This window comes from Zalophus californianus, chromosome 8 (assembly GCF_009762305.2).
Source record: "Zalophus californianus isolate mZalCal1 chromosome 8, mZalCal1.pri.v2, whole genome shotgun sequence".
In the NCBI taxonomy this organism is placed as follows: domain Eukaryota; kingdom Metazoa; phylum Chordata; class Mammalia; order Carnivora; family Otariidae; genus Zalophus; species Zalophus californianus.
The window spans coordinates 10,670,678-10,685,056 of record NC_045602.1 but is presented as its reverse complement, the minus strand read 5'-3'; positions in this window follow the sequence as shown (position 1 = coordinate 10,685,056).

Sequence of the window (14,379 nt, the reverse complement as noted above, 5' to 3'; positions counted from 1 at the left end):
AATGAATCATCTTATATATTAAAAAAAGCAAAATATGAGATTTCATATACCCATCACTGATAGATCAGATTTATCTGATTTTTCTCTCATGATTAGAATGGGACATGATGTTTTAGAGGAGACTATTACAGAGGTAAAAGGCTGTTCTCATCACCTCATGTCAGTGGTGCATGCTCAGTATGACTTAATACTCTTGATTTGACCTGTAGCACTTGACAAAATAGAAATATAAAATTTAAAATTTTTACAAATGTACTAGAAATATGAAATATAAAATATAATTTTTTATATAAAATATAAAATAAAGGATAAAATATAAAATTTTTACAAATGTACTAGAAATGCCTTGAGTTCTATCTTCTTTTTTTTTTTAAAGATTTTTTATTTATTTATTTGACAGAGAGAGAGACAGTGAGAGAGGGAACACAAGCAGGAGGAGTGGGAGAGGGAGAAGCAGGCTTCCTGCTGAGCAGGGAGCCCGATGCAGGACTCGATCCCAGGACCCTGGGATCATGACCTGAGCTGAAGGCAGACATTTAACGACTGAGCCACCCAAGTGCCCCTTGAGTTCTATCTTCTATTACCTTCCCTCTTTGTTAGAAGATGGCCAATATTCTGAAATTTGAATATTCCATTTCATGTATCTTTTTGCTTACCTATTATTTTATATATTTCAACTCAGTGATACATACCAATTTAATTTAAAAGAAACCTTATATAAATGCTATTAAAAATGCATATATGTATACATATTTACATATATATCTGTGCAAATCTAAACTTACTTTTCATTCAACGTTATGTTTCTAAGATTTGTACTTATTGGCACATGTGTCTCTGATATTTTTCAATTTCACCATATAAATATATCAGAGTTGAGAACTGATTTATCTATTTAATTACCCATAGTAATTTAGATCAGCAATGTCCAATAGCATTTTCTGCAATGATGTAAATGCACATATGATTATTGAGCGCTTTAAATGTAGTTGGTGCAACACAGTAACTGATCTTATTCTATTTTAATTTAGTGAATTAAAATTTAAAACAATTTAAAGATTTTATTTATTTATTTGAGAGAGATAGAGAGAGCGGTGGGGAGGAGTAGAGGGAGAGGGGCAGGCAGGTTGCACTGAGCACAGAACCTGGCATGGAGCTTGATCTCACAACCCCGAAATCAAGTCTGATGCTTAACCGACTGAAGCACCCAGGGACCCCTAAAATTTAAATTTGAATAGCCACATGTGGTCAGTAACTACTGTACTGGGCAGCACAGATTCATATTTTTTTCAGGTTTTTTTACATCTGCTAATGCTTGTACATGATTTCTACGGAAATGTAAGAGTTTCTCTTAGATGCATATCAAATACTAGCATTGATGGGCCACAGGTCAGGCATATCCCAAAACTGTAATAGAATTGCCATGTTGTTCTCTAAGATTATTGTAACAATTTATACTCCTACTGTCAGTATATGGGAGTTCCTGTGTTCTTACTTACTAGGTAACTCTTGACATTGTCAAGCTATAAAAATATCAATATTATGAGTCTTGTGCTTTTAATTTTTATTTACTTAATTACAAAAGTGGTTGAGTACCTTTCATGTTAGTTATTGGCCATTTGGAGTTCCATTTCTCTTAAACAGCTGGTCATAAAATGTATCCATTTATTTTATTGGCAAAAAAATTAAATGTAGAGCAACCTTCAGTTATGTATTAACATACTCGTATTCAAGAAGAATCTGATACAAAGAGAAACAGAAAATTGTGTAATGTCACAGTCATGTCAGTGATTAAGGTTCCCCCCCCCCATAATTGTCTCTTTCCTTTGGACTTGAAGATTTTGATGATATTCTTATTCAGAGAAACTAGGAAAGGATCAAACATCATGGTCCTGGTTGCCTTATCTGTGACTTAACTGGGTTTTAAAAACAGTGGATGTAGCTTGACTGTTGAGTGTTCTGTGGTCCACAGGAGCACAGTATTGATGAGTATTATTAAGACGACCCAGCCTGGTGAAGTTCTCTGTGGGAAAGCATCAGTCCTTCATTTTTCTGGACCTGCCCAGCATGGTGCTTTTCTATTGCCTGAGGTTCCTTTAGATTTGAAATCACTTTTGGGTTTCCTAACTTTAAACTGGCCCCTGTAATTCTCAAATCATCTCATCCCTCCCTGGTGGACAGCACACTTGGAACCTGTGTTTTGGTATTATCAGCAATGAATTTAGAAGGTACACAATTTGATGTATATTTCTCCCTCCCTCCATGATGGGCTCTGTCCTTCCATCAGGATATGAGTATGTCTATACACATACCTATAAATACTCCTGCGTGTGCCATCTATATCTGTATTTAATTCAACAAGAGTTCGTATTCATGTCCACCTCTAATCTATTACCATAGAGATCATTCTGTCTTCTTCTGCTTGGTTTCCTGTTTCTACTTGTTTATTCTTCTCCAACAGTGAGAAAGTCTGTCCCTCAATTCACTATCCAATTACAGTTATAACCACTGTTGTTCAATTCAAGTACTCATGTAGATGTTTCCAAAATTGATAACCCATATCTCTGTGAGATACAATTTTGTCAAAGTATAATGCTTTGTACAGTACTTTTTGCTTTTAGTCTTAGAGATTTCACTCATTTCTAAAGTTACTTAAGTCAGCATCTTCCCCCCCCTCCACCTCCATCAGTAAAACTGTTTCATACATGGGTAAAACAGGTTATTTTGTCACACTCTGCAGTCCATCCTGGGACCCTCTGATCTCCAAAATGACTCTTGTCTGCACTGTATACATCAAAGTCCAATAGTGAACTATAGAGTTCTATAAGTTTTGACAAATGCATAGTGTCATGTATCCACTATTCCAGTATCATACATAAGAGTTCACTACCCTAAAAATTTCCACTGCCCTATGTATTCAGTACTCTCACTAAAAACCTCCCACCTCATCCCCTGACAACCACTAAACTATTATCTTATGAGTTTGCTTTTCCAGAACAGCACGTAGTTGGATGTAATCTTTTCAGCTTGGCTTCTTTCACTCGCCAATATGCAGTTAAGATTTATTCACGTCTTCTCATGGCTTGAGAGCCAATTCCTTGTTACTCGGAATAACATTCCATTGTATGGATATAACACAGTTCGTCTGTTTACCTATTGAAGGATCTTAGTTGATTCCAGTTTTGGACCATTATAAATAAATCTGCTGTAAACTTTCAGGTGCAGTGTTTTTGTGTTTTCTTGTGTGTGACTCTAACTTTTCAAATTAATTGTTTAAATATTTAGGAAAGTGACTTCTAGGTGATACGGTAAGATGACATTTAGCTCTTTAAGAAACTACCTAACTATTCTGAAGGGGCTATACCATTTTGCAATCCCACCAGTAGTGAGGAGAGTTACTGTTGTTTTACATCCTGGTCAGCAGTTAGTAGTGTGATTTTTTTTTTTTTTTTTTTGAATTTGCCATTTCTGTGTGTGTGTTGTATTGTGGTACCACATTGTTGTTTTAATTTCAATTCCCTTAGGATAAATGATTTTGAGCATCTTTGCATATGCTTCTTTGTTACTTGTATGTCTTTGATGAGGTGTCTGTCAGGTGTTTCACCCATTTTTCAGGTAGTTTTTTTTTAAGATTTTATTTATTTGACACAGAGAGAGAGAGGGAGAGAGCAAGCACAAGCAGAGGGAGAAGCAGGCTTCCCGCTGAGCAAGGAGTCTGATGTGGGGCTCAATCCCAGGACCCCGGGATCATGACCTGAGCCAAAGGCAGCCACGTAAGCACCTGAGCCACCCAGGTGCCCCTCATTGTTGAATTTTAGGTGTTTTTTGTATATTTTGGATACAAGTCCTGGATAAGATATGTGTTTAGCAAATATTTTCTCCCAGTTTGTGGTTTGTCTTTACATCCCCACCCGCTCCCCAGATCCACAATGGAAACTTCAGGAGGGCACATGATGTGATGAGCACTGGGTGTTATACACAACTGATAAAATTATTGAACACTACATCTGAAACTAGCGATATACTATATGTTGGCTAATTGAATTTAAATTAAAAAAAAAGAAAAGAAACTTCAGGATCTTCACGGTGAGAACGTGGTAAGGTTCCTGGAAGTAAAGCCCATGAAAGTGTGGGCACCTTCAAGACTGAGATCCCAGGGGTTTTTCATTGTCACAACAACTGATCAAGAGTTCCATGAGATTGTTCCTACTAGTTTATGGTTTCCCAGCTATGACTCTCTGGATGCACCTGTCTGTCCAGGTTTCCAGGAAGCAGTTTGTTCTGTAGCTTCTATTCTCTTATTTGTTCTAGAAAAGCCATTGACTTTCAGTTTGTCTAGTCTTCCTTATTATAAGAATGAATGAGAGCGATAACTTCCAGGATTTGTACATGTTGGAATTGAAATCAGAAGTCTAATGTATTTTTTATAAGTAGAATATGGCTTTTATTGTTGTTGTTTTACTTTATATTTGAATTTATGTTAATTATATCCTTTTTTGCATTTTTATTCTTTTTTTCCTGGTTTGGTCAAATTACTATTGATTCTATATTTCCTATTGCCAACTTGGACAATTTAGTGTGCTTCTCCATTCCATTAATTTTTGACTTTCTTAACCTGGAACTCATGCATTTATTCAGTGAATATTTATTGATTACCTACTGTTTATCGTTTCTTCCTGGCATGGGAATAAAACATTACAAAATAGATAAGACCCTGCCATAGTAGAGTCTATATTCTAGTTATTTTAGTAAGGAAAAGAGCAAATAAATATACAATAAAATATCAAGTAATAAGTGCCATGAAGACAAAAATAAATCAGGTAATAGATTGGATATTGGTAAGACTGTTTCATTAGTCATGATACTTGGGAAAATTCTGAGAAGGGTCTATATTTCTGACAATAAAACACATGTTTTTCTTGTTTAATTAAAAATCAAAACTCTAATTTTCCCCCACAAGTATGCTCTACTATCACTTCCCATTATTCCCAGAATGAGATCTTCAAAATGCTTCTATTGGGCGCCTGGGTGGCTCAGTCGGTTAAGCGTCTGCCTTCGGCTCAGGTCATGATCCCAGGGTCCTGGGATCGAGTTCCGTATCGGGCTCCCTGCTCCTTGGGAGCCTGCTTCTCCCTCTGCCTCTCTCTGTCTCTCATGAATAAATAAATAAAATCTTTAAAAAAAAAGCTTCTATTTTCTTTTTTTTCCTTTTTCCCCTTCATTATCAATATCTATATTTACTTATATAGATCATATTTTATCTATTGTACAGATGAAATAAAAAATTAAATTAAATTAAAAATTAAAAATATAAAATTAAATAAAAAATAAATATAAAAATAAAAAATTCCCTTATAATGCTTAATCTATATTTTATTAAATTATATTATATTGCCAGTATTATTTATATTTGCTTATATGTATATTCATGTATATTTATGTAAATTAAGTATTGCTAAATATTTCACATCTTTCATTACTCATCACTTTCTTCTTTTCAAAAATTTTCCTCATTGTAGAGATTTAAAGAAAAATGTTGGTTAGAGTCCTTATTCAAATATCTCCTTTAAATGAGATTCATGGGTGAGAAACTCTTCAATACCTACAAATATCCTTCTTTTGCCCTAGTAAGATATTGACAGCTCTGTTGGGTGTAACATCTTTGTATCACACTATTTTCTTTTCTTTTTTTTTTTTTTTCACATTATTTTCTTTGGGTGGTTTTTCTACCACCTTTTAGCTTCTGGAGTTCCACATGAAAAATCTAATACTGCCCTGATCTTTTCCTTTTTAAGAAAATGTTTCCCCATCCTGGGTTTATAAGACTTTTCCCTTCATTTTTTATTAATGTGTGACTTTGAAACTCCTGTTTGTGGTATTATTTCTCTTCCTCAGCTCACTGGAGCCCAAGTCTTGTTGGAATGCCTTGAATGATGGTGGTTCTATAAATGGTGCAGGTAACGATGGTTGGTAGCCTGTCATCAGGTTAGGGCACATTCTCATCCAGGTGTTAATGCTCTTGTTTTTCCCAGGCTCACAAGTCGAAGGACACAAACACTTTTTGGTACTTGGAGATCAGGCAGATCAGGCAGATCAGGCAAATTCACACAGGATCAATGTGGTTCTTACACTTCTGTCGGCCAGGCTCTTTCTAGGAGATAAAGATACAGATAGAGACAGAGATATATAGACATTATGTGTTTTTCTTTATATTCTCTTAAAGCGGCCTCTAGTCCCCGTCCCTGCACTGGCCACAAGAGCCTTGCACTACTTTTGTTCTATTGGCTTCCCCTGAGAGCCAAAGTCCTCCTTCCTACCCAGTTATCCACAGGGCCCAGAAACTGGCTGAGTGATAGCTGGAAGTGGAAGGGAAGAAAAATGCTTGTGAGTCACCATTTCCTGGAGTCTATTCCAGAAATTGCCTCTATAGTTATATATTGATATTGGGGTGTTATAAGGTACCACCTGGACCCTTAGAAAAATGCTTAGACTATTGGATGAAATCAACCTTAGAAAATATAGTCAGAATGATTCATTCTGTATGTTTTGGAAAAATACCTAAGGGTTCCATAATAAGCTTCTTTTTTTTTTTTTAACAGAGCAAACAGATTTTCATTTTGTTCATATTTTGTCAAGATTTGATGAGATTTCTTATTTGGTAGAATAAGTTTAGTAATATCAAAAGAAGGATTTTAGCTACAGTCTTATATTCTAATGAGAGTTTTACCTTTGTGTATGTGAGAATATTTCAGTTTTAACTAAAGAGATTCTATTTAAAGAAATTCTAGTTATCATTGAAGTAATTGTCAAGCCTCAACAAAATAATATACACCTTCTCCTAAATTACTTGTTTTGTTAGTATTTGCTTAATATTATAATGTTACTAGTTGTTTGACTATCAATCTAAATATTTTTCTTCATGAACACTTGGGCTGTGTATAATGTATTTCTAAGTATAATCTTTAGCACATGTGGGTGTTTAATGCTCACTCGATTGTAATAGTCAATCAGATGGAGATATTCAGTTATATATTAGGGAGAACTCAAAGATCAGTTTTGTTAAGAGTTTTTAACAGAGACTACTGGTCAAAACGGTTATTGCTTAATAAGGATATTAAATTTGATTTTTGCTCATTATTGAAATGAAGTCTAGTGTGTAACAAAATTCCAGAATAAATGAAATATGCTAAAATGTAGACTTTTTTCCTTAATTTTTATTTTTGAGGGAGAGAGAGCACACAAGTGGTGGGGGGAGGAGGAGAGAGAGAGAGAGAGAGAGAGAATCTTATGTAGGCTTCACACCCAGCGTGCCGCACAACACAGGGCTCGATCTCAAGACCCTAAGATTATAACCTGAGTCGAAATCAAGAGTCAGAGGCTTCACTGACTGAGACACCCAGGTGCCCTAGACTTTTTCTAATAACTGGAACCCTATTCTCAGTTGTAATTAGCCTAGAAAACTGTTCTCAGATTTCTTTTGTTACATTCTCTTGTTACATGGTTATCACAAATCTACTCAATAGGAATTTAAAATGAATTTTCAAATGAATTTTCGAAGCTGAAATGAATTACATGTTAATTTGCCTTAGAATTTACTGTAGGGACGCCTGGGTGGCTCAGATGGTTGGGCGTCTGCCTCCAGCTCAGGTCATCGAGCCCCATGTTGGGCTCCCTGCTCGGTGGGAAACCTGCTTCTCCCTCTCCCTCTGCCTGCTTCTACATGCTCTCTCTCTGTCAAAAATAAATTAAAATATCTTTAAAAAAAAGAATTTACTGTAAAGTGGAATTCCCACTATTATAAATCACTGGAGCATTTTCTGAGATACGTAAACTTTTAATAAGGAAATGACGTTTCTTGTGTAAGTCTAGATAGGAAGCATTTTAGAAGGATAATGAAAGATGAACTAAATATGTCCCAAAGTGGAAGCTAAGCTGGTGTATAGAGTAGAGAACACATTGACACTGGGACAGTTTCAACAGTGGCAGGGTCTCCATCTGTTAGGATCAAAACACAAGTTTTTGCAGCCTTGAGCATGACTTTGGACCAGATAGGTTTTTTTTTTTTTTTTTTTAAGATTTTATTTATTTATTTGACAGAGAGAGACACAGTGATAGAGGAAACACCAGCAGGGGGAGTGGGGGAGGGAGAAGCAGGCTTCCCACTGAGCAGGGAGCCTGATGCGGGGCTCCATCCCAGGACCCTGGGACCATGACCTGAGCCGATGGCAGATGCCCAATGACTGAGCCACCCAGGCGCCCCAGTGGACCAGACAGTTTTTATTATTCATTCCAATGTTAAGATTCAATGAGTATAGAATTCTAAAAACTACTTGCCTGTATAAAAGTGAGGAAAATAATTTGTTCTAAAGAAGTATGACTATAATTGTTTTTAAATCAAATAACATTTGCATAGCACATACAGGCGGCGATATGATTCAGGTCGGGTATGCTGAGGTTCTGAATTGCTACCGAGTTTACCCCAATGGACAAAATACCATCTGCTACCTGTTAAGTTAGTTATTTTTATGATTGTTGAACTCATTTGTCTCTTCAAGTGGGTGGATGGATGATGTTAGCCTTCCCTTATAGAAGTAAAGAACATGATATTTATTAGTGGATATCTCTTGATATTTAGAACTGTCCTTAAGTCATAGTTACTTTAGGCTTCAAATATGCAGGCTCTAAAAGTCATTGCATTTTTTTTTTTAATTCTAAATCAAAAGCAAGATGTTGAATGTGGAGCAAAGATTTCTACTGCACTCTACAGACATTTAATAATGATTTCATTTCCAATGTTGTCTGCCCAAACTGAGACAGTACCTTACTAATGTCAAGTGGCCCAGTTATAAAGTCTACAGATCCTGGCTTTGGAGTGATTAAACTGCCACCGAAGACCAGAGGTACCATTGCCACATGCTCTTCTAATTATCCGAGGCATCTATAGGGCAGTAGGCATGTGAGCCGGACTGTGCGCAGCCTTGAAGTTTTGTAAGGAAGGAGATGAGGAGCTTGGATATCCAGCACTCACAGACATGATGCAGTGGCTCAGGAAACTCCCAGTTACCAGCATCTACTAGGCTAGACCACCTATGTGGTAGCAGCCCCACACGGTATCCCTACAAGAGCACTTTCAGTAGCCTGCCACTCAGGGATTGCCCCAAGTGCGCCCCAGGGAGGGGCAGAGGGGACTGCAGCCCCTGCTATACCAGAGTATACCTGCCATGTGGCCATCTCAGTCAACAAGAGGCTTTGCATAAGGAGCCGTAGAAGGCAGTCCAACCCCACAGCCTGATGACATGGCCTGTGTACTGACCTCTGGGCTGAGGTCTCAGCTGGCAATACTGAAGACTATTTCTGCCAAGTGTCAAGTAGCAGTACCCTGCTAGGGCAGGGCACTAAGGGTTAGGATCATTGAAAATGTCCCAGGGTTGGGCGCCTGGGTGGCTCAGTTGGTTAAGCAACTGCCTTCGGCTCAGGTCATGATCCTGGAGTCCCGGGATCGAGTCCTGCATCGGGCTCCCTGCTCAGTGGGGAGTCTGCTTCGCCCTCTGACCCTCTTCCCTCTCGTGCTCTCTATCTCTCATTCTCTCTCTCTCAAATAAATAAATAAAATCTTAAAAAAAAAAAAAAAAGAAAATGTCCCAGGGTTGTTGGAAGCTAGCCTTCCTCTTGGCAATTGGGACTCTCCCTGAACTTTATTTTTAAACTATGTCTGGCATTAGCACCAGATTAAGAACCGGTCATCCTTTAAAACCAGTGCTTTGTCCATGACTAATATTAGCAAGCCAATCGGGGGAGAGCCACCAAACTACAAAGGGTCCTTATAAGGGTGGCCTGGATTACGATAGAGGAAAAGATTTGGATTCCATGGTTCATATCATATTTTTTTGTGAACTGATAGGAACCCATGGGTAACACCTACAATAGTTAACATGCAGTATTAGAGGAAACACCAAGTCTTCCATTTTCCATAAGGCACAAATCAGCTCCTACAACTTCGAATAAAATATATTCTGGGCCTTGTGTTAGGTTTTTTTTTTTTTTTTTAATAATATGTTTTATCTCATCCTTGTACCAAGTAGGTGAGATAAGTGTAATTGTTAAAATTTTAGAGAATGGGACTAAGGATTAAATTTTTTAAAAAGTTACCCACTTTGAATATTATGCAGCCATCAAAAAGAATGAAATCTTGCCATTTGCAACAACATGGGTGGCACTGGAGGGTATTACGCTGAGCGAAATAAGTCAATCAAATAAGTCAAAGAGAAAGACATGTATCATAGGACCTCACTGATATGAGGAATTCTTAATCTCAGGAAACAAACTGAGGGTTGCTGGAGTGGTGGGGGGTGGGAGGGAGGGGGTGGCTGGGTGATAGACATTGGGGAGGGTATGTGCTATGGTGAGTGCTGTGAATTGTGCAAGACTGCTGAATCACAGATCTGTACCTCTGAAGCAAATAATACATTATATGTTAAAAAAAAAAAGAAGAAGAAGAAGAAAAAGAAGATAGCAGGAGGGGAAGAATGAAAGGGGGGAAATTGGAGGGGGAGATGAACCGTGAGAGACGATGGACTCTGAAAAACAAACTGAGGGTTCTAGAGGGGAGGAGGGTGGGGGGATGGGTTAGCCTGGTGATGGGTATTAAAGAGGGCACGTTCTGCGTGGAGCACTGGGTGTTATATGCAAACAGTGAATCATGGAACACTACATAAAAACTAATGATGTAATGTATGGTGATTAACATCACATAATAAAAAAAAGTTACCCACTTTTACAAAAGCAAGAAATGATTTTTCTTTTTCTATGATGACTCAGTATTAAATCTCTTGGTTTAAGACTTTTCCGGAGTATTTTTGCATTTTCCTAAGTAGCTGAAAATAAACCCTCAATTTATACAACATGAGTACCTATTTTATCTCAGGATTGAAAAAATAGAAATAAAACACATTTTTCTGTGCTTTATTTAATAAATTCTCATAATCTGGAGAGAGTAAAATTCAACAGATAGGTGAATCAAATCAAATAATTAAAATATTTAACTGAAATACAGTGTGAGAGAGGTAAATACATATTTACATTGAAACATAGAGGGGTAACATCCAGCATCTTAAATTATGTCAGATGAAAAATAACTTTATAACTGTATTAGGCTCAAATTTTTTTATAATCATATTCCTGAGTATGTTTCATAAAAAGTGAAATAAATTATCTTTGCTTCCAGTAACATTACTGTTAGGTTTTGGAAACAGCTGAGTAAGAACTATTATTTATAGGCCTATAAATAATTGCATGAAATTGAAATGGAAAAATATCAGCCTTTCTTTTTCTTTTTTCAAAGTACCAAGTATACCTACAGAATATTTTTATTTAGTTTAAATTGATGTATGGATTTGAATATTATAAGAAACCATTTCACGTTCTCCAACCAGATTTCTGTTTATGATACTACGATAATGTGCTTTTGAAATTCCCCTATGAAAGCGTTTCAGTTTTATCTCACTGGAGGTTTCTGTAATTAAAAGAATTTTAATAAGTTAGTCAAATATAGATATATTTTAAATTTAAGGAAAGAATGGTTGGATGGGGAATAATCAGCCTTGGGCTGAAAAGTGACGTCAATGGCACCCATCAAAACCAGTCTGGAGTTGTGGCCCTATATGGAAATTTGCTCCATGTCACAATCCTCTTCTAATAGATGGTCCTGATGGAGTGTTTACTGATATTGATGCAAATAATACCTTTTCCTCAATAATATTATTACTCTGTTCAAAAGCACCATAGGGTGCATAAAAGCAGCTCTTCTTGATATTAAAGCAAATTCTTCAAATTATTTTAAGTCATTATGTACATATGATAAAATTGAACCTTTTAAGTGAACAATTCAAAGACTTTTGACAAATAGATACAGAACAGTGAGTACTAAACTCAGCACATAGATCATTTCCATCACATCAAAAAGTTCCCTTAACTCCTTACCTCTAGCCTGTGCCCACAACAACCTATGACCTATATTTTTATCTCAGTAATTTTGCCTCTTTGAGAATATCATGTAATGGAATTGTATAATATGAAGCCTTTGTGTCTGCTTCTCACCCTTCACACTTTGGAATTCATCCTGTTGCTGCAATCTTAGTAATTTTTTTTTCTTTTTATTGTGGAGTCTAGTCCCTTGAATGAATATGCCAAAATTTGACCGTTCACCATGTGAAGAACAACTGGGTTGTTTCCAGTTTGGGGCTATAAACATAAAAACAAAAAATACTGTGGATATTCACCTGCAAGTCTTGGTGGTGAACCTATGTTTTCACTATAAGTAAATAACTGGAAGTAGAATGGCTGAGGTGAATGGCAAATGTGTTTTTAGGTTTATGAACAACTGTCGAACATATTCCAGTGTGGCTGGAAACATTTTGCATTCATGCCATCAATGTGTGTAAGTTCTAGTTGGTCCACATCCTCATTAGCATCTCTTATTTTCATTCTTTGATTTTCTCTGTTTTTCCAGTATAATTGGGTTGAAGTGGTAACTACTGTGCTCTTAATTTATGTTTCCCTAAAGACTAATGGATTTGAGCATTTTCCCATATGTTGTTGCAGTTTGTATGTCTTCTTTGGGAAAATCTATTTAGATCTTTTTTTTTTCTCTCTCTCTATTGGATCATTTTTCTCTTAATTATTAGATTATTGAATTACATGAATTCTTTATATATTCAGAATATAAACCCTCATATCAATATTTATTTTAAAAATATTTTCTGCCAGTTGGTTGCTTTGCCTTTCATTTTATTAAAGGGATCTTATGAAGTGCAAAACTTCTTATTTATTTTGGGGAAGTAAAATTTATCATTTTTTTTCTTTTATAAAAGGTTTTTACTTTTTTGAGTTTTTAGCAAAGGAAACTTTGCATAAGTGAAGGTCAGAAAGGTTTTCTTGGATAGTTTCAACCGGATAGTTCAGTTTTCATTTTTATATTTGATTTTGTGATAAATATTTAGTAAACTTTTGAATTGGGTGCAAGATTGAGATCACAGTACACATTTTTTGCATGTGTATTTCCACAATTTCCAGAATTATTTGTTGAAAATGCTACCTTTTCTCCCTTAAATTACTTTTGTATTTGAACATCTGTCAAAAATGAATTGATCATATAAAGTGGGTAGCTATCTGGACACTCCATTAATCTATATGACTGTTTTTGAGCCAATATTACACTGTCTTAATAATTTCAGTTCTTAGTAAGTTGTGAAACTAGGTGGTCTGAGTCCTCCAGCTTTATTCTTTTTTTCCATCTTTTTGACTTTTCTACATATCTTATTTTTCCATAAAAATATTTTACAATCATTGGGTCCATTTCTACCAAAATTCCATTGGAATTTTCTATTGAGATTTCATTGAATATATATGTATATATATTTGGGAGGAATATTGAAATCTTGAAATATTGAGATCTTACTATTATTGAATCTTCCAAATCATGGACATCATATACTTCTCTATCTATTTAGATCCTCTTCAGTTTCCTCGGAAATACTTTGTAGTGTACAATGTACAGGTCTTAAATATATTTTATGACATTTTTTCCTAAACCTTTCATATTTTTCATGCTATTATAAATTTTTTCAATTCTATCAATTGTACTTTATATATTTTTAAGCTCTTTTTTTGGAGGGGTATATTCTTCTCTGTTTAGGATTGTTATGTCTTCTTGATGAATTGACTCTTACATACAAAACCCTTCTTTAACCTTGGTAGTATTCCTTGTGGTAAAGTCTACTTAGCCTGATATTTATGTAGCCAATCAGGAGCTTGTGGATTTGTGTTTGCATGGCTTAATATATTTTATAAATTCATCATTAATTTATCTTTGTTTTATATATTTAGAGTGGATATTTTTAAACATGGCATATATGTGAATCTTGCTTTTTTTTAATCCAACTTAGCAATTTCTATTAACTGATGTATTTCAAAGATGTATTTAATGTAATTATCAATATATTTACTTTTAAATATACTACTTTGCTATTTATTTTCTATTTTGCTTTGCTCCTCTTTTTTCTTTTTGGCCTTTATTTAGAAATGTAATATTTTTTATTCCATTTTGTCTGCACTACTGATTTTTGGCTCATGATTCTATGTTTTGCTTTTTTAGTAATTGTTCTAGGATTACAAAATATATTTCATCACAACTTACCTTCATGTAGTACTATGTATTACACAGTATAAGAATCTTATCACAATAATCTCCCATTTCCTCACTTTCCTCCTTTGTACTTCATTATCTAATCTTTTACTTTGATGTTTAGTATAAAACTCACAATACACTTTTAGTTTTTTGTTTTGTTAATATTATCATTTTTCTTTAAAGAGATTAAATAT